Here is a 26,262-nt window from a genome sequence, read left to right on the forward strand (position 1 = left end):
CTGCTTCTGTGTGATTATTAGCAAGTTACTTAAACCACATTGCACAACTGGTCAGTGCTTGTTATGTACCTTATTTTCTGTGTCTGACTTGAGACTGTGGGGTTTTATTTGCAGAAGTGCTTGGCACTTGTAGTTGAACTGAAATTAATGGGAGCTGTGATTTGAAAATAAAATGTTTAGTACTGTGATGAATCTGGTCCTAGACATCTCAGATTAGGCAAACAGAGTTAACAGATACGTTTTACCTTAATCCTACTGAGCCTCAGTCCCACAGCTGCAAAATGGAGTAATACCATCCACTCACCTCACAGAGGTATGGTGAAGGCAACGTAATGTCTGAAGAGCAATCGAGTCCTAAAGTGGAGAGTGTCCTAGAAAAGCTCGCAAAGAAATTAATAATTCTTGAATATTGCGCAAGAAATACTGTCTATTGAACAATTAAGAGAAAACAAAATATTGCATAGCTTTTAATTAAGGCCCAGATTCATAAAGGCACCTAATCCACTGCACAACATTATCACTGCATTATACCAGCTAAAATTTAGGCATGTGTATTCATAAATGCTGTCTAAAAAATGAGTTATGCATCCTGAGTCTCCATGCCATCATAGTCATTGCACTGGTGGGGAGGGTAGGCATCCCCGGTAATTTGAATCTCAGACAAGGCTTCAAAAGAGGTGTAGTTTTCTCTTAAGAGGTATCCATTTGTCTGGAGACATTCCAGTGCTCTTTGGTCAGGATCCACACCGCATGCTGTGCAAGGGGATGCATAGGCCATTCAGTAGAAGTGCAGAAAAAAGTGCATGTAAGGACTCCTAGCCCTTTTCTGGACTAGTGTATTTCAGTTACTGCCTGCAGCCCTGAGTTCAGCGTTTCTGTTAATGTGGGTTTCAAAATTCAAAACCTCCAACTAGTCTTAATTACTTAAAGGCCTAGCTGTATTGAAGCACAACCAGGAGAGAGAAAGACCCCTCCCCACCAACTTGTGAACCCAATGTTATTTTAGTATCTCAAACAGTAGTTCATATAAAATGGAAAAAAAGATAAATTCCCCAGGGTCGAAAACCCAGAGTTCCCTCCTTACTGGTTTACACTGACAGGTTCACTCTTGCTTGTCCTGTCTATGAGAGCAGCTGTGCCTTTGGCTACCAGGTGAGCCAGACAGGCAAGTGGAGGGATGGAGACTGCACTCAGCTTAGCTTAGCCCAGCCCATAGCCTGGTGGTGAGGGAAATTTCCGGGGAAGAGATAGATGTGGGTTCAACACCCCTATATCTGAAGTGGGCCTAGAACCCAGGTCTCCCACTTCCTGAGTAAGTGTCCCTGTACCTTGGCTTGTGAACAAAAATTGGGTGAGTCCTCTCCCATGTTAGATTGTACCTAATAAAGTAGGCCCCTCGGGAAACATAGGCACAGAGTGACTGTTTGGGAATCCCAAACAGACTTATGCAGGATTCGGGCAGTAATGCACGTCATTCAAAACAGCTGACATAACATACCAGGTATGCACAAAAGCTATATTTTCTAACACCTGTACCTGTTCCAACCTAAGCAGTAAGCCACATGGAACTACACTGAAATGCTGAGGACTTTTGATATGCACTAACATTAATGTGACTAGCACACACACAAAAAAACTTGGTCCATGCTTCAACACTTTTACTGTATGCAACTGGGAGTGAAAAGAAAAGAAACCTTTGTCTCTTCCACAACTCCCCTCTCCCCCCAACAAAAATCTTCCTTCAGAGGTCTGCAGTACTTCAGGAACTGCTGTCCACCATTACTTTCCATTAGTATTCCGAGCACACTCTCCAGTTCTGGTGTATTTTGGAGTCCATTCATAGTACCTGGCAAAGTCCATTCATAGCATCTGATGAAGTAGGTTGTTGCCTATGAACACTCATGCCTATCAAAACCAGTTAATTTCTAAAGTTCCACCCCCACCCCCAGCCTACTTTCTGCCTGACTTCAGATTAACATGGCTAGCTTACCTGCATGGACAAAAGAAATTGGATGGATCAGAAAGCAACAAGCACTTTTCCAGAGAGAGATGTGATTGCACCTAAATCAGAGGTATATCAGAGCTGGTGGAGTGTTCAAACATAACATGAAGCACTTTGCAGAGAAGTGCTTCAGAGTTGTTCCTGTTTTTCTAGGGTCAGTTTTGAAGTGGAAAGGCCACACATTGGGTATACACCTTCTCATTTTGGAGTGCTTTAAAAGCATTTGGAGCACCAAAGTCTATCCATGCTTTGAGGAGATTTCTTAAAGAAAATAAATGGACAGCCACAGATTAAATGTGTCCTTGCAGAAGACATTCTTGATCATTTTTTGGAAGATTTCTGCCTTGCATAGAAACCATTTTACTAATTCACAGCTTCTGAAAAGCTTGGCTTTAAGTAAAGGAAAATGTAATCCTCAAATCCATGATTAGATCGCAGTTCATAAATTGATCGTTTTGTCCTAGTTAGTTATTAGCGGCTGGCGTGATATATGTGGGTGCATGTATGTGTTCATATATGTGCACACACATGAATATATACATATATATCTGCGTATAAAGATTTTATGGTTTACTTTAGATTTTATTAGGTTAATTAGTAACATTTGTTCTATACTTGTAGTATTTTTATTCTTTTAATTTTTTATTGAGATCAGTTTATTTTCTGCCTTATTCAGTATATATTTGTAACACAAGTTAGTTTTCTAAACCTAGTGAGTTCTGTTTTTTCTATCAGTATGTCTAATATGCACAACTTCCCTTAATGTAAAGTGGGATGGTGCTTTATCTCATGTCAGTATGCATACACTTACCTCATGTTAAGTGGAAACTGAACTGCAGTAAGTTCTCCCTTCAGTGATGCTTAAACTGTTGTGGCTCAGCTGCTACTGCCATGGGGTTCACCAAGAGTGTTCACAGAGGCAGTTACTTTGGAGTGGCAGCCCTATTCTCTTTAGCCCACCAGTAAATTGTTCATGTGCCCACCATATCACTAGCAGCATTAAACCTTTGGGCTAGGTACAGAAATTACACATAAACTGGTATAAGTGATCAGAAACTGGTTCACATCTGTAACACGACAGAACTTCAGTGCACATAAAACATTTTCAAAATGTCTGAAACTGATTTAAAATAAACCTGGCTGAATGTAGTACCAGATTTAACTGATTTAGGTTAAATTGGTTTATCGAACTTGTGTCCCGGATCCCCTCCAGATTCCAGTTAATTCACAGTCCCCCAGCATCCCAGGATGTTTTGCGCCTCCCCCACAACCCTTCCCCCCTCCCCCATTCAGAGTGAGCAAGCTAGCCTTGGCCCAAGCTGTCTGCTCTCGCTGAGCAGGGAAGTGTGCTGTAGCACACTGTCTTCTGGCCTGAGTCACCATGGGCATCTGGCTGCATTTCCAGAATCAAAAGTGAATGTCTGTTCACTTGCTTATCTGTTCAGTCTATGCAGTTTAGACTAAACTGCAAAGATTGAATTGATTCAGCCTCAGATTTTTTGGCTAAGTACAGATGGTCAAAAAGCCCAAGGCTGAATCGATTCAGTCTTTGCAGGTTAATCTAAACTGCACAGATTAAACTGAAACAGAAATGAACAGACATTTACCTTTGATTCAGAAAATGCAGCCACATGCCTACAGTGGCTCAGGCCAGAAGCCAGGGGGCGCTAGAGCATGACTTTCTGGCTGTGTGTTCAATTCCTCTTCCTGTGGCCCCCAAGGTCTCTGGGATTTGCAATCCAGAATCACAGCAGGAAGACTCTGCAGGATTACTAATCACTTCCTCTTCCTACTTCCAGGTGCCTCTAGAATTTGTAGTCCGCAGTTGCAGCCAGCAGTAAGTTTGAGCAGGGGAAGGGGTGTTTAACTTCCCTCCCTGGCCCCAGAACCCAGTCAGGGTTTGCCAGGGGAAGGGGGGGGCAGTTCCCCCCCTGTAGACTAGGTTGCATCCCCAGCCAGGCTTGCCCCCCTTACCTCCTTGTTATCCAGCCTTCACTGCTCCAACTAGGGAGCAGAGGGGCGGGACCAGCCCTATTCTCTGAAGCAGACAGCACAGCCCAGCCCAGCCCAGCCCAGCCCAGGGCTGGAAAGCATATTGAGATGCTGGGGGACTTCTGATTTAAGCTGAACTAGGAAGGGGTCTAGGACAGAGTTTCATAAACCGGTTTGACCTAAATCAGTTAAGTCTGATACTCCATCCAACCAGGCTTATCTTAAACCAGTTTCATACATTTTGAAACTGGTTTATGTGCACTGAGCTTCTGTTCTGTTACAGGTTTAAACAAGTTTCTGATCACTTAAACCAGTTTATCTGTAACTTCTGTCCCTGGCCTTTGACCATTTGTATTTTGTCTTGGTCATCTGAAAACTGAGCTCTGTTCCAAATGAGATATTAGCGTGCCCAAAGTACTGTGTGTAAACTTTTCATGTATTCCTGATACAACTGACATTGTTGTCTTTGTTTTTCCATTTAAGAATCCTGTAATGAATCACTTAATTGTCTTAATAGCTTAATGCCATTCTGTTTAACTACTGGTATTAATGTAGTACTTATCATAGTAAAATTAAAAGATATTTAATTGATCGTTGTTCTGAAATATATTTGGTTAATACAGACAACCTAGAAGGACTGAACTGTTTTAAAGTAAATTTGTCGTATGCATCTAGATAGAGCAATTAACTATATTTAACATGACATTTAATGAGAATATGATTTAAAAGATGAGGGGCAAGTCTCCTCTGTTCCATATCAAGTAGTGCTAACTTTGTTCAGCATATATACCATGCTTTCACTTCATATACAATTTACCATAAATTTATGGTGTTTGTTTATCCCTGTCTGACCTGGGATGTCTTTCTTCTGTTAAATTAATCTGAAACAATGCAAAAGCAGCTTTTGCTGGCTAAAAATCTTATTTTTAGAATTGACTTTGGGGTTGGGGAAGTTTGGAAGTACACCTAAGTGTATGTTGCAATCTGTAGTGTGGAACATTGAGGGCATGTTGTATGTTAGACTTAGAATGTGTTAACTGCTTAAAAAGCAAGTATTCACATGTTCAAGCAGTGAAACATGTTAAGTGCAATTGTATCATAGCAAAGCTAGGACTTTTCACAAGAGGAGTATCTCTAAATCAAATTAAGTAACACACATTTAGCTATCGTCTGACTGCTCCACAGAGTTGATATGAGTTCAAGATTCTGGTGCAGAACTGGGGGCTGGGACCAACAATAAACTGACAGCCCCAGCCGCAGGACTACATTGGAACTAATTTTAAGGTATGGGTCCAGCAGCAGGAGTAGCATCCTCTCTTGGGCTCCTCTCCCCATGCTTCACTCCACCTGCAGCTGAGATGTAGCTTGCCCCAGCATGCCAGGGGCAGGCACTCCTGGGCTGGGTGGTGCTGGGCATGTGGCAGAGACAACATGGTCTCTGGGTATGGGAGTTGCATATCCTCATGGGGAGACATGCAAGCTGTGGTGCCTGGTACTGGGGCCAGTGATGGGAGTAGGGGGAGGAGAAGCAGAGCCAGGTCCAGCCCGGCCAAAAGCAGGCTGGGATCATAGTAAGCAAGTACCCTGTGGCTGCTCAGAACACAATCTAACTCTTAATGCACTATTGTAATTCTTAGTACAGTTCAGATTAAACATTCACTGTCTCATGTAACGAGTCCCTGAGTCAGAGTTGCATTGATCGGTAGGTCAACACTTGGGGTCAACATTCAGCAGACAATAATGAAAAGATCTATCCCTACTTACTTATGTTTTAGTTTGGGTTTGACCGCAGTGGGATCATTTCAGTAGTTTTCAACACATTCTTGCGTGTACATGAAAGCTTACATATATTAGCCAAATTCAACACGAGTACCTATGCATAGTACTGGAACTGGGGCCAGGTGTTTCCTTCTGTTAACAAAGATGAAGATGGAGAAGGGCAGAGGCAGTGTTTTTTGGTCTTGGTCTAGGGCAACAAAAAAATAATCCATCAGTGTTTAGTTTAAATTTTTATGTCACTACCTACTACCAAATGCATTCACCAGAAATGTTGAAATGAGACTTAAATCTTTTGACACTCTTTAGAAGGGCAGGAAAGGCACATTTAGAGTCTGACATGCAGATGTAGAAAACAGTATGGTGCACAAGAATATACTGTGAGAGATAGTGTTTCACTGTCCGTTAACTAAAGACCTTGTATGTAGTCATTACAGCTTTGATGCAGGAAGTGACTGCAATAAAACTTGGGCTTGTATAGAAAGGCTACACTTGAACGAAAATAATCTTGTAGGATTCTAAAAGCTATACTTGTAATGAACTGAATTAGATGGAACTGCTTGAAGTTTAGGTCCATGTACCTGTCACAGATCACTTTTAATTTGGTATAATTTCTTCTGCTACTTACAAAATAGAATATCCCAATAGTTAAAAGTGCTTTTAGATAGGTGTGGAACAGGGGTGGGCAAAGTCTAGCCCATGGGCTAGACTGGGCCCACAATGGACTCCATTTCCCAGCAGCCCTTGCCTGGGTTGCTGCAGCCAGTTTCCATGGAGATCCCAGCAGTGGCAAAGCCATGACAGTGCAGGATCAGGGTTTCCATGGAGACTGGCCCCAGCAGTGCTGGCAGGGCGTGCGGCTAAGCAGGGAACTGCTCTGGGACCAGGATTTTGTGGTGGTAACAGCATGGTCCAGAGCTGGGACCAGTCTCCATGGAAACCCTGGCCCCACGCTGTCATTGCCCTGCTGCTGCTCTAGTCTCCATGGAAACTGGCCGCAGCAGCGCAGGCAGGGGCTGCTAGGAAGTGGAGCCCAGCTGCCAGCCAGATTCACCATTTTACCCACACCTGATACAGAACCACCATAATGAAAAACAACCTTAAAAATGTATGGCAGTCTGATATGGGTCTGTTATTAATGGGCTTTGTTGACTTGGAGAAAATAGCAGTAAATGCTAGTCACATATGCAAATAACATAAACTTGGGTGGAATTGTGAATACTTCATTGGATAGCATATTTAGAATGATTTAAAACTTGTAGAAGTAGATATTCAAGGTTTAAAATTACCTGGGTTGTATTGTATGGATTGTACTCTTTTCTCAGACTGTTACTAGGCCATGCTGGGGAAAAAAAAATTGTGGGGCTGAGCTTTTCTGACCAACAATAATATAACGTGGTTGACATATAAATAAATTTATGATAATTCCATTTCAGAGTGAATATGCTGTTAGGCTAAGTGGAAGCCATTCATACATATTTTAGGCTGGATGCAGACTTGGAATACTAAGTTCATCCTACACTTTTCATTTGCAGTCAGAGTACAAACAAATTAATTTTATAATGAAAAACATGAGGACTTGGTTACACCTCTAGTGTAAGTTCAGTATCTTGATTCCAGTGTAATCTAATGGAGTGAGGCATTTTAGAAAAGAAATTCATCATCTTGTTTTCTTTCAGCCTCTTCAAAAAGTTCTTTTGAGTGTCCACCTGTTTCCTTAGTGCTGTATCCTGTCCCAGAGTAGAGGAGCCTCTCAAACCCAGGAATTCAAACGGTTCCATGGTATGTGTACAGACAGGAGGCATTTGAAGAGGGGCAAATTGTGTATTATCTGCCCTCCTTGTCCACACTCACTAAATACATTGAAATTCAGCTCTGCCAGGTCTGGGAGAAAAGCAGTGGATTCTCATACTGCCTCAGGTGAATAGAGAGACTGAGGGGAATGCAACTAGCAGGGCTGGATGAGTTCCACTGCTTCTCCTCTGGGTGTTCTTTGAACAACTGTGAGGGGCTTGGGGTTTTTTTTAATTGGCTGCCAAAAAAGGAGACAGTTTGGTTTGGCTCAAACCAACTGAATAGTTTTTTAGATTTTATCGTCAAAACCATAAAAGGAAAAAAATAATTTTCTTTGCAGGAGGTTTTCTCTGATTCTAAGCTGTTCTCCAGTCTGTGGAAGAAAAAAGGAAATGCAGGCCTAGAATCTCAAAACTGCTGATGGCGACACCTTCTACTTACTCACTAGTTCAGTGATTAGCTCACTGATGAAAGGTATGGGTCACCTTAAGCAGGTGATAAAGTAGCATATTTTCTTACATACCATATGCCTCCAGATAAAACATGCACCTTATTTTTGGAAGGCAGAATGCTGGAAAACTGTGACAAATATGGAGTGCCCAGGAAGTGTGACATCCCAGGGGACAGTTCCTTCCTTATTCCCACACCTCCTCTCATTGGAGCTATTCTACTTCATATAAAGTGCATATAGAGACAATGAGAGAGAGAGAGAAATAACTATACAGTCTGGTGGAGCAGGGTTATGTTGTCACTTTCTCTTCGTGTGTGTGTGTGATTAAACAGCAAGGTCCAAAGAGATGCCAACTCTCAGGTGAATAGCTTGCTGCTAGGCAGTAATACCGTGCTAGGTGATAACTCAATTACTATACATGTATCCTTGATCACATCTCATCGCTTTTGAAATAACATTCAGTGAATCTTAGATGTCTAGCCTTGTGCGTTACATGCACTTATTGAAGCATGCTAACAAAACATTATAGGGATTCACCAAAAAGTGACTTTGGCTTTTAGGGCTGTGCAGAGCTTCAGTCACCAATTCAGTCAGGTGAAGATTTGGCCTGATTCAGTGGCTGAATCTCTTAGGGGTTCTTCTGATTAGATTCAGATTTAATCTCCCTGAATCAAATTGGAACCCTCCGAATCGATTTGGAGAGATTGGATGATTCGGACATAGACACAGCTTTAAATGTTTTTTCTACGTATCTCAAGGTACCAGGTGGCTGATGAACGCTGCAATGGTGGGGCAGATGGAGCATCCCACGGAATCACAGGTGGGTCCCCAGTGCACTCAGCAGCAGACGTGGAAGTGGACCGGAAGTATTTCTGGTCCACTTCTGGGTCCACCGCTGAGTACAGCACTCCCCCCATACTCCTGTGTCATGCTCCATCTGCCCCACCATTGCAGCATTCACCAGCTGCTCCTGGTACCTCAAGATATATAGAAAAAACATTTAAAGCTGTGTCTGTAGCCAAATCGCTGATTCTGTGAATCAGCATCAAATCTTCGGAAGTCCGATTTTTCCAAAATTGAATTGGGACAGTGATCCAGATCAACAAATCAAATCACTGTCCCTGATTCGGGCTGAATCTAAATCAAATACAGCACATTTTGCACACCCCTATTGGCTCACATAAAAGAACAGGAACTTTTCTCTCAACATAAAACTTTTTTGTCTTCCCCAGGCCCATAGGGGATATGTAGCAAAACACTGCAGACATATGTGCGCACTCCTAAGAACCCTAAAGCCACAATTCAGATTCTCCAGTTTGCAGTCCTGCAGAGTTTTATCCAGCACCTGCATCTTAACTGCCCCAGCATTCAGAAGCTTTTAGCATTTTTGGGGCACCCTTAAATTCAAGAAAACTGTTTTTACCTAGTCTTTTTTTTCCCTGTTTGGCCCTAGACTCTCCTCTTCATTGCAAGCATCACTTGGCCTTTCAGAAGTGAATCAAAGCGCTTGACCCTGGTCTTGTTTGTCAGGCCATAGTCTCAAACCTGCAGCGTTTGCATGATAGCACTGCTGCTCATCTCAGCCTGACAGCCTAGGCTGGTTAAAACTGGTGTGAAGCCTCCGGTATGACCTAACCCTCTGTCCACTCGCTATCACCAGAGTGGCCAGCTGGGGTCAGTTGATCCTCCACTTGCTGCATGTAAACCCCTAATCCAAAACAGAAAGTGTTTCGCCAACAGGGCAGCTTGACCCAAAACTAATTTGCCCTCTGATCTCCTTGGCTCTTGAGTTGACCTGTCCCTAGACTTTACTCTGTTTGATCTCCTGGCTTCTTGACTCAGCTTTTCCCTTGGACTTCACTATTGGATAGACTCCTTGGCTTCCTGACCTGGTTTGATCTTGGATTTTATTCATCCATCCCAGCCCCTGTTGGTGAGCAGCCCTAGACTTGTCTGCCCACATCCGAGTGTGACATTGCTAGGACAATCCAACTGAGTTTTTGGAAGGCAAACTTCAACAAAATACAGCATAAGACAAAAGAAAAGAAAAAGCAAATCTGGATGATCTTCCATACTTTATCATGTTCACAAACTCAGTTATATCACGTGCAACTTAAATTTGATAAACTGCAGAAGTGAATCCCCTAAGCACCGTGTCGTACAAAGACATTAATAATTCTACTGTAGTGGCAGAAACAAGTCATGGGTACATATACAAAGACCTTGACTTGGATTATGAATATTAATCCTCAAGCCTGTTAATTTAGAATGAAGCATGCACAAGTGCAAGTTCTACCACTCCAATTTCTCAGTGTAGAAAATTGCATTAAATTAATCTGCTTCCCCATGTCACAGACATATGCACACACACACATCCAGAACCAAACACATGTGCACACACAGAATCAGAGGCATGGGTGCACAGACCCGGGCTGCTGGGCCACCAGACAGTCTGACCCAACAATGCGCTGGGTCTGCTGGAGCCCTTGTGCTTCCCTGGGGAGCCAGCCCCCAGGCTGCAGCGCAGCCAGCCAAGGCCCTGGGCCAGAGCCTGCCCATCAGCCCAACCACCCACTCCACACAGCTAAGCCCGCAAAGGTGCAGCACTCCTGGCAAGGGGCAGCGCCAGTCTCATCCCAGTAGGGGAGCTGAACCAGCCCTGGGCTTGGAGTGGGTGGGAATCAGGCAGGTTCAGTTGCAAATCCTGCTACAAGCAGCCTGGACTCCGTAGTTGGCAGCAGCTACCCAGAGCTGGTGCTGGCTGCAGCCAGGAGGTTGCAAACCACCTTGGAGCAGACAGTGGGGGGGGGCAGCAGAACCCTGGCCTCTCCCCTGCTGTCAGCACAGAGATCATGACTGGGCTCTGGAGCCCAGAGCAGCTGCTTGTAGCCACCCTGGGCTCTGGGCTGTTGCAGCAGGCAGGCTGCAAACAGCTGTGCCAGGCTCCAGCATCAGCTGTGTACCGGTGTGTTCATGTGCGCCTTGGAGTGGGTGGTAGGAAGGGCCTGAGGCAGTGCAATCCCAGTCTCTCCCCCGCTCTCGGCACAAAGATGATAGTGGGCCTCTGGAGCCCAGCACAGCTGTTTGTAGCCAGCCTGGGCTCTGGGCAGCTGCAGCAAGCAGTGGGCAGGCTGCAAACAGCTGCGCCAGGCTTCACAGCACCAGCTTCATGCTGGCAGTGACTCCAGTGACCTTGGAGTGGACAGTGGAAGGGTTGCACTTCCTCAGGGCCAGGCCTTATCCCCACAGTCCGCCTCAAGGTGCATGCACAGTCACTGCCAGCATGGAGCTGATGCCAGAGCTGTGGACAGCTGTTTGCAGCCTGCCTGCTGCTTGCTGCAGCTGCCCAAAGCCCAAGCTGGCTACAAACAGCTGTGCCGGGCTCCGGAGCCCCACCATCACCCCTGTGCCGGGAGCGGGGGAGAGACCGGGACTGCGCTGCCTCAGGCCCCTCCCACCACCCGCTCTGAGGCACACGTGCGCACACTGGTACAGAGCTGAAGCCGGAGCCTGGCACAGCAGTTCACAGCCTGTCTGCTGCAGCCAGCCCTGGGTCTGGGTAGCTGCTGCCAGCCACGGAGCCCAGGCTGCTTGCAGCAGGGCTTGCAGCTTCCCAGTCACCTGCTGGGAGCAGCCCAGGCTCCGTGGTTAGCAGCAGCTACCCAGAGCCGGGGCTGGTGGTGGTGTGCCGAGCAAAATGGCCTCATGTGCCATGTTTGGCAAACGTGCCAGAGGTTGCTGACCCCTGGTCTAAGGCAAGGTTTATGTTAGGGGAAACAGAAGCCTTGAAGAGGGGGAGCCATCTCCTACACAGCTGTATTCTTCTCTTGGCCTTGGGTAGGCTTTTCTCTGAGCCAATACATGGGCACACCCATTGCCACCTCATTTACCAGCATGCAGTGCTTGAGCATGCCTTAGGGAGGTCAGACCAGGTCCTGGCAGTCTGCTCAACTTCCAGCTATTGCCCCATCACTGAGGCAAGCCCCAGCTCTGCTGCACAGCCATTCACAGAGCCTGCTGCCACCATGCTAACCAATGGCAGGGCCCTGTCCCCTTTGCATGGATATACCAACCTGATCAACCTAGCACTGCTCCCGTAGGGAAGACCTGGCTGAGGTGAACGTCTCCTCATCTACCATGTCATAGCAGCAGCAGTGTTGATGACAAACGGGAAACCATTTATTATAGCCTCATGGATCACAGTTTTGAGAACCTTTGCTTTATATTGGTCTACTGAGCAGTAAGTGAATGTTTGTTTATATAATAAAACTGGCTTTAATCAGGAAACTTCACTTTGTAAATAACTGCACTTCCAGAAACACAACAGAATGGAGTGCCATATGGATCCATTCATTGCTATATTTATCCTTTACTGCTATATTTTCAAGTCACTCTGCAAGTTTTGTGTGTATGTCTCCAATTAAAGTGAAGATGGATCATACAGCTAAAACACCACACAGCTGTTTTTAAGTATAGAGGTTAATGTTTCTTTAATAGATTTTTCTTATTTAAGTCTTTTTTTCAGTAGTAAGACCATTTTGGAGTTGACATTTGGCCGCTGTCATAAAGTAGTTGAGAAATCAAGAATCAGGTTAAGTTTAGGTTTTAACGTACATGGCTGTTGACCTCTCTCATGTTGCAGCCCCTTCCTGCTCACTCTCTCATTTGCCACTGAAGTTAAATCGGCTTTTTGATCAGATGAAAGCATTGAAAAATTTAAAAAATGGTGTGTTGATATTAAAGTACTGCCTTCCTGTCGGGGGCCATACCTGTACTAGCCTTTATGCAGCACCTTGTTTGTATATGCTGTTCAAATTTTTTACCAAGTGATAATTACTTTAATATTTATATATTTTCATAGTTTACATCACAGGAATAATGGGCTGCTCAGTCAGGCATTTCCTACAAATGAAGACCTCTGCTTCACTGAGGGCACTCATTTTTCCAGCTGATCATGAAGTGTCAGGCATTGTCCCCTTCTTTTGAGTCACTGCCACGTATGTCAGTGTTTCTCAACCTTTTTAGACTTCAGGGACCCTGGATGAACTTGAGGCATCACTTGGAATAATCCAGCTCTTTGTTTTCACTCTTTTTTTGCCTATGGTTTTTCTGTTGCAAAAAAATTCAGAAAAATCGAAGCAATGGATTTCTGTTTAAAATTTCTGGGTTTGTTAGGAATTGTGTTTACACACCTAACAATGCTAGTGTTATGTGGCACTCCATGGCACCCTGGTTGAGAATCAGTGCTGAGCACAGAAAACAGTTTTTAGCAGTCATTTCTAGTTCAATCTATTAAAGATTATTCCATTATCCTCTATTGCACTAGTGCCTTTGGCTAAGTATTTGCCAAAGTCCAGGTTGTTAAACACAGTTATTTTTACATAAAGATAAAAAATGCCTTAGAAATAAAACACTATTTAAAACTAATTTGATAAAATGTTCCATTAATTCTATAGGTATTGCAAAAGAAATTTTGTGTCTTTCTTCTCATTAGAACCTCCCCCCCAAGCAGATACATAACCCCTAATTGGAGTTATTTAAATTATTCTGAAGCTTTGAGTTTGTATTCAGCACTGGTTGCAGTTGTTTTCCAAAATAAAAATAGTATAAATCAGTGAAAATGATCAACATACACTGATCGCAGAGAAGACTAAACAATGTTAAATGTAATTTACAACAATATTGTATTAAAACAGAAGAGATTGCAACAACTTAGTCTTAAATTGTTAATCCAAGTGTGAATAGATTAATTAATATACTGTACCATGCCATTGTATCATAGTTAATCTTTTAATATGTAGTACCCATGAGCTTTAAAGCTGTTCAAATCACTTACACAGGTTTGGCTGTAGTTCTTTGCAGTGGGTCTCCCGATTTCTGTTCCTACAATGAATTATCTCACCATGTTGTTTTTATAATGTAATACGTCCATATCTGTGAAATGTTTTCAGAAATGTAACATTTAATGTTTAAAGCATTCAGTGTAGTTGCATTTTAATGTTTAGCAGTATGAGATCATCTGAATACATGTGCAATAAGGTAAAGAAAGCACGTACCTGTGGTTGCATATCATCCGTGGCAAAATTCCTGGTTTCTGCTAGGCTCTGATGTCATGCTGCAACTGGTGGCAGCTTCCTCTAAAATAAGTGGTGATATGACCTGAATGATCTTTAATGACCTGAATGTGAAAACGAATATAAAAACATTGTGGCCCCTGTTAATTTTTATTTTAATTTTTCCCCTCACACTTTGAGTGTATAAAATGTATTTGGGACTGTATCATAGAAGTTATTATGTAAGCTTTGAATACCAAATCCAAGAGAGAGTTTTTCCTCCTTCAGCATGAAGGGAAAGCCCCTCATCTTGGTTTCAAGTACAAACGGGGCAGGAGTCAGGGATAGGTGGCTCCTGCATCTCCCACTCTGCCCCCAGTTTAGGGTCAGAGCCACAGCAGTCATCTGACCCCTCCACTCCCAGCTTCCCCCCTTTCTCTCTCTTACCTTTAAATTTGCATAGATCAAGGATTTTTTTCTTATGTGGTATGAAAGGAATTTGTGCTATAGTCACTGTCTGTTCAGTATAATGAACAGCAGCATGTCTCTAGTGTGCACTGATCACATTATAGTGACAGCGTCATGTTTTAAAATGGGGCTGCCCAACTGGCAGCCCGTAGGCTGCAGGCACGCCATGTGCAGTTAACTTGTAGCACCCAAGCTCCCACCTAGCTGCTGCTACCCTTTGGTCCAGCTGTACCTAACAGCCTTTCTCTCCTGGCTTCTGTGGCCTGACCCAGCCCGGGGGGTAGGGTGTTTTGTTTTTTTTTTTGGTCTGTTTTTTTGCACTGGTCCTGGGAGCACTGCAATACCAAGTCAATGCATGGAGTGGATGGAGCAAGCTCCAGTTCCACCACCCAATACCAAAAAAATATGCTCAATATAGACCTCCTATGGAGGACATATTAGAGACAATCACCTGCCCTGGGGAGCTCGCCTACGTGGTCACGGTGCTTCCCCTGCCAGGTGGGACAGGACACTGTAGTCCACAGTGCCAGGTGAGCTGGTAGGCCAGAGTGTCCATGTGGCACAGTGCCATAGAGGAGCCCACAAGAAGCTGCAGGTGAGGCAGAGTATGGGGGCGGTGGATGTGGGAGTGCCTGCCTTTACATGGTGCAGACAGGTAAGGAGCACTTGCACATGTGCCTACCTGCAGTGCAGTGCAGTGGAGTGTGGGGAGTGTTTGCCTAGATGTGTGCATGGCATGCAGCTAGGAGGTGCGGGGGGCCATGGTCCTCAACCGTGCAGCCCATGGGATGTGTGGCCTGTGGCTACTGAAGTTGTACAGCCCTGTTGTAAAGTTAATAAGATTCTGTTTCAAGCAAAAAGCTTCTGTTAGCATTAAAATCTCATCACCTATCTGTTTTTGGTCTACTAGTCAGGATGCTGTCCTTTTTACTAAGACATTCTTTACTATAATCATGTTCTATTCACAAATAGATTTGATAAGAGTGACTGGAGGAAAAGAGAACAGTTCTGGATATGAGTGTGAATTCTTTTACCCAGCAGTGATAGTTTGGTGTGCTGCACTGGTTCAGATTTGAATACTTTCTGCCTGGCTGCTCAGAATCAGTATAGAAACTAGAATTTCTCCAGATTGCTGGAGTAAATGAATAAATGAATAAATGACAAACTGGATTAATTTACTCTTGTGTCCATGCAGAATGTATGCTATCTTCCTCTAGCAGCGTTAGGTTGGCGCTAAAGGTGCCTGAATGTGTGCTGCCCCTTCCTATCTATATCTCACTTTGTGGTCCACATTACAGTTCTTCACATTGTGCTTCCTGTTCCTCAGTCGGAGCCCTTGTAGGAACCAGCTTGCAAATCACTTGTCTCCTTTTCTCCTTGGTTCTGTGTACAAGCTGTAGGGAGTGCAAGTGGGGAGGGAGCAATTGCTGGCAGAAGGGCCAGCAATTGGGCACAAGCGGTTGTGGAATTGTTGATGGCAAGGCTTCCTATGCTTACAGCCTGCAGAAACCAGGGACGTCCAAACACATTGCAAGTAGAGGCAGGTTTGACTTCAGTCCCATAGTTCAGCAGAGCTCCTGGGGTCAGGCTGGACTTCTGTCAAGGGTTAAACTTGGGGGTTCAAAGTAGATGGCGGGTGACTGTGGCCTCAAGGTCAACCCTAACTAGTAGTGGAGACATCCCCTAAAGGTAGTGGTGAGCAACATTCTGGCCCTGTGATCCAGAGGAATGGCATGGGGCCTGTCCGGACCCTGGGATTGGGGGTTTCACACTGCCCTGAGCACCTGGTCTAGCATGCCAGAACTGACTCTGGTACACAGATCAGGAGTTGAGCATCCCTACCTTAGAGTGCCTTAAGTAGATAGACCACAGGTATGAAATAGCATAGAGGAACAGGTGTAGAACATCTGAAAGCTTGTGGGATCCTGGGTATAGCTGCATCAGATACCAAAAAAGAGGGTAACTTTAAACAAAAGGAATAAGGAAGGAGTTGAAGATTTAATCAAAAAAAAGGGGGGGGGGCCAAGAGGCTTAGAAAAAAACAAAGGTTCAGCAGCATACTCAAAACTTTTAATTGTTTCAACACTATATCAAATGGGTTTGGCTAAAGACTGCATTTGTCCATCCATTAAATGAGTGACTATATCAGGCAAGACTGTACCAGAGATCCTGTGTTTTTTTTCAAAGTCAAGTAATCAGAAGAGGTCTTTGCTGGTACCTAATTAGCAAGGAAGGGATGTAGTGGGATTGATATAAATTCTTAATATTTGTTGGTTTTAAAATAAGTCTGTGGATTAAACTTTCTGGGAATTAATATATATATAAGGAATGCAGCAAAAAAAAAATATTTTCTGAAGCCTAGAGGCAATTCCTACAATGCTAAAAGAAAATGGGAAAAGATTGCACATGGTTTCAGGAAGTAAATGTACAGCAGGTGATGGTTGACATTCACTTGATGAATACAGGTGATTGTAAAACTGTTTTTTGTATATTTGCTTAGAGGTCATGAATTCACTTTTATACATCTAAATAATAAATTCTGAGCTGATCTTTCTGAGCAGGTATAAATATACTTTCCAGCACAGTAAAAAGGAACCAAAAGCTAAATATCACTTAGTTAATTTGCTTAATAGTATAGTAATATATAAATGTATATACATCTTCAGTACCTAATAACATTTACATAAGCAGGTGGCTTACGAATTTTAAATGAAATAAAATACAAATAAAACAGCTGGCTTTAATGCAATATTAAGAGCCCAGGCCAGCAACTCTTATATTGATAGTACCCTTTCAGTTAGAGGAAATACATTAATTGGGGTTGTTGAATCCAGACTTAAGGCCAAGAAATTAAGTGTAAACTTTGGGAAAGTAAAAAAAATAAGGTTCCTGCAGAAATTTAAATGCTACTTTGTTGTACATGTCCCATAGTTATATTTGAGACATGTCTAACAGCATAAAAAGTAAAATGCCTTTGACACATACTGTATTCTCTTGCATAATTTTCTTGCTTGTACTTTAAAGAAACGTTAATGAGGGCACAGGAACGAATCATCCCAATGTGCAGGAAAACTAACAGTATTGCAGAAGACCAGCTTGACTTAACAGAACTCTTCAATGAGCTAAAACACAAAAAGGATGCCTGAAAGCGGAAGCTTGGACAAACAACTAGGGAGCAGCATAAGAGTATTACTTGGGAATGTAGGGATGAAATCAGGAAGGCCAAAGCTCAACTAGAGTTACAGCTAGCAAGGTATGTGAAGGATAACAAGAAGGTTTTCTACAAATATGTGATCAACAAGAGGAAGATCAGGGAAAGTGTGGGTCCCTTACTGAATGGGGGAGGCAACCTAGTGACAGATGATGCGGGAAAAGGCTGAAGAGTTTTCAATGCTTTTTTCACCTCACTCTTCACAGGCATGGTCAGCTCCCAAACTACCGCACCAGGCAGCACTATTTGGAGAGGAGATGAGCAGCCAACAATGGCAAAAGAACAGTTAGGGACTATTCAGAAAAGCTGGACGTGTACAAGTCCTTGGGGCTGGATGCGAGCACCTAAGGAAGCTGAGGGAGGTGGCTGATGTGATTGCAGATCTGCTGGCCATTATCTTTGAAAACTCATGACAATTGGGAGAGGCCGTGAATGATTGGAAAAGAGTGCTAGTGAGGTCACACCTGAAGTATTGTGTCCAGTTTTGGGCCCCCCACAGCAGAAACTATGTAGACAAATTGGAGAGAGTCCAGTAGAAGGCAACAAAAATGGTTAAGGGGCTCAGGGCACGTGATTTATGAGGAGAGGCTGAGGGAACTGGGTCTATTTAGTTTGGAGAAGAGAAGACTGACAGGGGATTTAATAGCAGCCTTCAGGTACCTGAAGGGGGTTTCAAAGAGGAAGGAGCGAAACTCTTTTCAGTGGTGGCAGATGACAGAACAAGGAGCAATGGTCTGAAGCTGCAGCAGAGGAAATTTAGGTTAGATATTAGAGAGAATTTTCTTACTAGGAGGATAGTAAAGCACTGAACAGGTTACCCAGAGAAGTTGTAGAATCTCCATCCTTGGAGGTTTTTAAGACCTGGGTAGACAAAGCCTTGGTTGAGATGATCTAGTTGGGGATGGTCCTGGTTTGAGCAGGGGGGTGGCCTAGATGACTTCCTGAGGTCCCTTTCCACCCTAATTTTCTATGATTCTTTGATAATATACCCCCACCCTCCCAAATGAGACATGCACCTTGTTTTTAGGAAGTCAGAATGAAGAAAAAAGGGTTTTTCAAGAGTTGTGGCCACACGAAGCAGGGACAGAGCCTCATCTTCACCTCACTTGCCCTCCTTTTCCTATTCAGGCAAAAGTTACAGTTTTAACCCTTTCACAGGTAAATTATTAGCAGCTCTTAGTTGCTCAGCCAAAAGCTGAAACTGTACCTGTTGCAAAAGGTTGGACTTTATAGGTGGATATAGGATTTTGAAAAGAGCTAAGAGCAGTGTGTGGGAAGAGAGACTAGCAGTAACTAACTGCAAAATTATTAAAGGGTAGCTTGATTAGTGGAACATCGAGACCATTAACAAGGAGAAAGGGTCATTAACACACATGGAGCAAAGAACAGTTATCAGGCATCAGGTAGATTGTGAACCATGAAGTCAGTTGATTTTCTCAGCACTGCCTTTATAGAAATATTACTACTGCTATGGGGCAGTTGGTTTAAAATTTGGGAACAGGAATCAGCTAGGTGTGACTGCAGTACTACATTTCCCCCCTGCCCACCCTCAGATCTACTCCTGATGGATTCCATACACATGTTGAAGGGGAGAAGGAAAAGAAGCAGCAGCCCTCTTACTGCACCTCCATGCTGATTGGCCAGGAAGCCAAACCGTGGTTTTAAACATGCTACAGTTTTTGCCTTCCACTGCTGATTGGCTGAGGGGCCCTGGTGGCCCTGCCACTTGCTACTTATTGGCTGGGAGGCAAAAACTGCATCATATTTAAAATCTCTGCCAATCCTGATCCTGACTAGGAATTTTGGGCACTCTTCCATAATCTGGGAAGTAACCCAGAACTTTGTGTTTGAGTCATCAGCTATGCCTTGCATTGTCCTATGCAATTTGTCAACTGCTAGGCTCTCTTAGACAAACTCTGAACAAAGAGTTACTTGAAAGCTTAAAAATCTATGATTAATGTTAGTTTTATATTTGCTGTGCCTGTTAGGCCATATCCTGAAGTATTCAAATCAATTTTCAGTTGTCAGGCAAGCCAAGGACTAATAAACTAAGCAAAGACCTTGAGATTAAAACCTTCAAATATTACTTGGTAATTTCAACTTTAAACTTTGTTTTGGTTTTTAAGGATGACTCTGAGTGTAGGAGAAAAGAATGGGTCCCAAGTAATAGGAAATGTACATTGCTTTATACATCACATTTAATTACTTCTTCATTCTAGACGAGCATCACTGTTGTCAGAGTACTCAAAGTAGCTGTTGAAGCTGATCATTTATATAGATCCAGTAGAGGGAGCCCACAGCCTTTTTTGTTAGCCTTAAACTCACACTCAAGATGACTAAGCTAAGTTGTTTTTTAGGGTTGTTTGTTTTGTGTGTGTTTTGGGGGGAGGGGTTGTTTGGGTTTTTTAACATCTAGAACCTGAAGTGTATCCTGCAACAGCTGGAAGGGAGCATGTGTTCTCCTCTGTTCCTACTGTCCGTAGGGGAATCTGTCCACTGATGGTTAGGGGAATATCAAGACTTACAGGTAGATTCAAGTGGGGCCTAATCTGTTGGAGGGTTCATTTTTTCTGTTGTCCTTCACATGAATAGAAGTGAATAATGGTAGTAAAATTCTGACGGTTAAATGGCTTTCTAATATGGGTCTCAGTACTTTTATGATGCAAATGAACAAATGCCAAATTAAATATCAACTAAGCCAACAATTGAAGCATTCATTGCCTTATTGCCTGTGAAAATAAATACATTTATCCTTTTCTTTTTCAGGAAATAACCCAATTGAGATTGCACGTCTATCCTGAATTTAGACCCCTTGTTTTTTTTTTGTTTATTTAGACCGGGGTACTCCACCTCTGTATCATGGGCCAGATCCGGCCCGTGGAGCCATGTCACCTGGCCCACAGGGTTCTCCATGGATCCAAAAATCTGGCAGCAGGATAGTGATGGCAGCATTAATTGCTTCTCCCCTACTACCAAGTTTCTGGACCTGTGTGGAGCCCTGCAGGCCAAATAACGTGGCCCTGTGTGCTAGATCAGGTGTGCGGGGCTGGGGCAGTGCAGAGCCCAGTCTGGGTAGCATGGGTAGGTGTATGGGAGGTGCGAAGTGGAATCCAGGTATTTGGGGCCTGATTGAGGTGGCACGCAGCAGGATCTGTGTGGCCAGTCCCAGCCCCAGAGCAGGATCTGGGCAGCACAAGACAGAATCTGGCAGTGTAAGGCCCAGTCCAGACGATACAAGACCCAGTCTAGGCAATGCAAGGGTGGGATTTGGGCACTTATCCTGCAGGCTGGCCCCACACCACTGACTCAGCCCACAGTGTCAAAAGCCCACTGACCCAGATAATCATAGTGTTGCTCAAATACTATAGTACGGTTTTCTCTTAAAATCTTACATATGTATATGGCATGTTTATAATTTCTAGTTTTCTCACTACTCAAAAATTAGGGAAGCTGTTTTAAAGTATATATATTTTAAATTTGTTAGCAGCCAGAAATTGCTTCACGTTCAGCCAGCGCCACAGTGGGTCATAAACATTATTCAAGAGCAGAGGCAGATAACTGTAAAGGCAAAGGAGCAGCAAATATAAGTGGTCAGTGTATTCCAGCAAACTTTCACTGTTGCACACTCACAAACAACGTGTAGTCACACCTCCTGCACAACAGTGGCATAAATAGGGCAGGACAACTGGGGCAATCACCCTGTGCACTGAGTAGAGTTGGAAAAGTGATGCCCCCTGATGGCCAAGTGATTCCTACCCCACTGGCTCCTTGGGGTACCCTCCCTTTTTACCTCACCTGCTGTGCCTTGGTGGAACTTTTATAATGTTTAGAGAGGCTGATGCAGGGTCCCAGAGTAAGCCCCAGTTTGCCTTAGCCAGCTGGTACTTCCCATATTTGGGTAAGTTCTGTAACCCAGGAGTTCTCCACTTTTTTCTTCCCAAGGCCCCCCTTGCATGTTTTAAAAACTCCATGGTTCACCTGTGCCACAACAACTGCCTGGCTCCCCAGCATTGCCCACATGGCCGCAGGTGCAGTGGCCAGGGCTCAGCAGCAGGGCTCACCTGAGCAGCCTCTCTTGCCCACCTGCAGCACCACCCACAAGGTGGAGGCTGTGGGCCTGGGTGGGGTGGGCCTACTCCCCCCCCCCCACACACACCCTTTCCTCAGGGTTCACCTCATCCCTGGGGAGCCAATGCGGCTCCTTCCTGTGCCAAACCATGCTGAGCAGACCCCCTGAAACCTGCTCACATCCCCCCAGGGGGCCACGGACCCGCACTTGAGAACCACCTCTGTGACCTGTATTATGAAGGTAATCAAACTAGAGGAAAACAGTCACCTTTTTGGCCTTTGATTCTGCAAATTACACTGTCCTCATAATTGTTATCTCTAAACCCTCTGGGGGCTCACATTCTATTGGTGATTCATTCAGTAAGGGGAATGAGAGAAGGGGTGAGAGAGAAGTTCTTGTACAGAGGAAATTGGGAGTTGGGACAGAGGAAGTTTGAGCAAATGTGGATTGGAATACATTTAAAAACTGTACACTTATGTTAGCTAGGAACAGCTGATTAAACTTAGTATGGCAATAATATGCCATGAGGAGAAATATCATGGATGGCATTTGCTCAGAAGTGTAACACTTGGCCAAGACATTAAGGTTGTTTAATGGTCTCCTTTCTCAGATATTGAAGTCATGGACATTCTAGCTGTTGCATAGTTGTTCCTTCTGGTCTTCTGCCTGCTATAATAAATTTGAGTTGACAGTTTAGTCCATTTGCTTAGCAGAGGAGGAGGAAACATAGTTATTTTTCTTTATTTTGTACTTTCCCAGCATCTGCTGGAAGTGGTCTTGGAGGGTCTGAGAAGTGAGGTAGGAAGTTTTTGAACAACGTTCCTTTAAATACATCCTTTTTAGAATTAAATTTAAGCTGCTTTTTCTTGTTAATTCTCATCATCTGTGATATTACAAAGAAAAACAGTTAGATGGGATCTGTAAAATACAAGCCACCAAAATTCTTTTACATTCCCTTAAAATCTCTGATTTTTAGATCTGCAATAACACCCAAAACATGCTAGATTCTCAATACCAAGATAAAAGTCACTACTGTAAAGAAGCTGAGCAAAATGGGCAACAAAGCCATACCTACACCCCTTTGCAGGCTTTCCTTAAGGTCTGAGGAGCATTTAATACTCCTAAAACTTCCAAACTCCTCAAGCTGAGAACAGTGGTGGTGATTTTCTTTTTGCACTGTTGGATATAATATACAGTTTGTAAAACATGTTAAAGGACCGGGGACAATAAGGAAGTAGCCTTGAAATCTTTGACTTGCTCTAAATATTGCAATTATATTTTTCTTTCTCTGTTGCTCCTGACATGACTTTGGGTAGACCTGCACTACAGACTGCAGTGTAGCATAGATACCTGGCATAGGTGTGTAGGGGAGCATAAATAAGTTCCAGCTTTGGTACCCTAAGTGGTTTAGTCATGACAACATGGAGCCCAACACAAGCCCATCTTGCTTACCTTACAGAATTATCCCATACTCAGCTTTGTACTGCCATAGTTAGATTGCTTTGGTTACCCAGCCTAACTCATCTGTCTGTGTGGTCTGCAGTCTGTATATATATTCCCTTGGTGTCTAATGTAGGAGGTGGATGTGACCAGTGTCAGATAGACAAAAGGCAATATCTAGCTATGATAAGCTTAGCTATGGCTGTCTCTTGGCTCTGTTGCCCATTTCTGGTTAACTCAGCTGTATTTTCTGGCTACCAGTTGGACAACTTAGCAGTAAGCTTTATAAAACTTGCTCTGTGATCCATCTGCCAAATGTAGACTTTAGTTCCTCCTCTGTAATTAAGCAGGAGCCAGCTGATCCCAGCTGGCATTTTTCATGCCCACTATCTCTGCATGTTGTCCTTTCTCTGCCTCCAACTGAGTTACTACTGTAGCTGAAAAGCAATCAGTTAAACCTTAAACTCCTTTATTCCAAAAAGACCCATAGCTATCTGAGTAATCTGAGGTCCTTTTCAACTGTGGGACCATTCATTTGAGGGAGAATCTCCAGAAGGGTCTGAAGAGCATAAAATCTCTTCTGGTATTTGCTGCCTCTAGACTGACAACAAGGACTCAACCCTTCAGTCTTTGTTGGAATAGCCTAGCTCAGAGGGAAGAAGTTAACAGGTAGGAAACTTGTTTTGACTTCCTGCCTTGTCCCTTTTTTTGGATTTCACTGTGAAATGTGTATGATGTTGTTGGCACAGTGACCAAGCTTAAGTGCCTCAGTCTGCCTTGTATTGTCTTCTGCCCTGTTTTCCTTTAACTGTAAAAGCTTTTCTGATAAATCTTTTAGTTTTTTAGAAAACTTAAGTTAATATTATGGCTTGGAGCTCTTTCGCACTAGTTAATACTATATGCATCTTATTTTAATAGGGAAGTAGCACTAAGTTTTCCACTGTATTATGTCAATTGAAGGACTAGTCATTTAGGGGTAGGGGAAAGGATGTTTCTTTAGTTAAGGCAGTAGCCTGTAACAGAAGTGATCCAGGTGAAATTCCACACTCTGGCAAATACTCTGTATGACTGAGTTGCTTCAGGTAACATTTGCAAAGTGATTTAGATGACATGACACTAACCATTCCCATACCAAAAAGTTGGGCATCCAGCCCTGGGAGTGGAATCACAAACTCAGTTAGATGCCAGAGTTCCACATGCATTGAAATGGAGAAAGCTGTGCCTATAGAAATGGGATTCTCAGACATACATCCTGCTGAGGGGGAAAGAAGGGGTGTAATCCAACCAAGAGAAAATGCAGAAGGGAGGGGTGCATCTGAAAGCTTGCCTAACTCAGTGTTGCAGTTAGACATTTATGTGAGATTGGGATTCATAGCTCTAAAACAGCAAATAGACTGAGGTATATAAATCATTGCCTTGTTTACCAGTGATTCTTTTTTCCTTGAAATATGGTCATAGGATGTAGGAGTTTTGGTAATAACTTTTATGTAGTAGTCTAATGGCTGGCCGGGAAGTGAGAGGCCTGGATTCTAGGCTGTGAGTGGGTATGAATTCCCAACCTACAGCTGTACTGTAATGCCACTGATCTCTGTCACACTCTCCCGCTTGCCCACCACGTTGTGATGGCTTGGTTCTGTTAGGGAGGTTAGATGAGTCTTTAGGAGAAGATCCGTCTGATGGGGTCCTGGTTCTTCTGCAGAGCTCTACCTCCCTACACCCTGTCCCTTTCCTCTCAAACTCGGTGAAAAGTCCCTGTTGGTCTTGCATGGGGAGGCCTATCTGGATTTAATCTCTGGGCTCCTCTGTGTCCCTTGATCCATCGCTCTCTGGCTCTTGTCTCTGCTTCTGTGAAATCTCTCCTGGGGGCTTGCTCATCTCCTGGGTTCTCCCCAGACACTTTTTCCCAGTGCACCGGGGATGCACAGCCCTTCCAGACCTGCCCTAGTAAGTCTCTTGACAGCATGCCCAGCCCTGTGGGTCCATGGCAGAGGCTTGCCTCCAGTCTCTGCTACTTAGGCTTTTATCTTGAGGGGGTTCAGACTCCTCTCACGAGTCTGCCCTGATTACTAGGCTATAGAATAGACTGGGCTAAGGGTTCTTTCCACCCCTCCTGGTGAAGCTGGGCCTCTGCACAAAAGACTGCTAGACTTGTAGAGGGATGCTTCTGAGTAAGCAGGGAAACTGAGGCAGGCGCTTCCAAGTCTTGAAGGGAATTCCTGGGATGTGCAGAACCAAGCCCCTTCAGCCTGCAGAGCCCCAGTCCCTGGACAGCTTCGCACTGCCCGTGGTCTCCTGCCCATAAACAAACAAATGTGGGCTGCAATGAAGCAGCCCAGTTACTACTACCTTCTGTCAGAGCCACAAATTTGAGCATATGTAGCACAACAGAAGGTATGGACATCTATCTGCTTTCACTTTGTGCTGCCATAAAAGTGACACATGTCCCTTGCAGGCTTCTCTCCCAGGCCTACTACGTAGGAGTTCTAGAAAGCTGCTCAGCCTAGGTTACCTCCTATCCCTTTCTTAGCTGTTTGTCTTGTTCTTTACTAGGGCTCTCACTCCAGCTATCCTTGGTGTCTTCCCTTGACTGACCGCAAGCTGCCCTTATCTTCCAGCAAGACTAGTTCTTAGTTACCACCATAGACCTTTGTACATTCATGCCTTCTACCTGAGGAGTTGGATCAGTCCTGTCTGAGATGAGGCTAAGTCCCAACTCCGTAAGAAATTAGGTCACCCCATGACATACTATCTTAATACAGAGTTGGCAACCTGTGGCCTGTGTGCCAGTTCCGTCCCACCGAGCCATTTTATTTGGCCCAGGGACCTGGGCAGCTTCAGTGGAATTTCTGCGGCAAGGATTTAGCCTGAGGCAGCCAGATCTCAGGGAGAAAGGGCAGCTGCAGCCCTGTGGGAAGGAGTGGTGATTGCGGCTTCAGCTGGCCAGGTTGGAAGTGGTGCCCCATTGCAGAAATGTTGCCAACCCCTTTCTTAATGTAATTGTTCATC

The 26,262-nt window shown here is 44.0% G+C and overlaps 1 protein-coding gene across 2 annotated transcripts in view; it reads left to right on the forward strand.

The window, feature by feature from the left end:
* The window catches only part of ATXN7L1 (ataxin 7 like 1), a 232,420-nt gene that overhangs the window by 116,126 nt on the left and 90,032 nt on the right, over positions 1-26,262 (forward strand). The gene's annotated exons all lie outside the window — the stretch shown is intronic.

The sequence above is a fragment of the Gavialis gangeticus genome, unplaced genomic scaffold, assembly GCF_001723915.1.
Source record: "Gavialis gangeticus isolate Ggan-Ray unplaced genomic scaffold, GavGan_comp1, whole genome shotgun sequence".
Classification (NCBI taxonomy): Eukaryota; Metazoa; Chordata; order Crocodylia; family Gavialidae; genus Gavialis; species Gavialis gangeticus.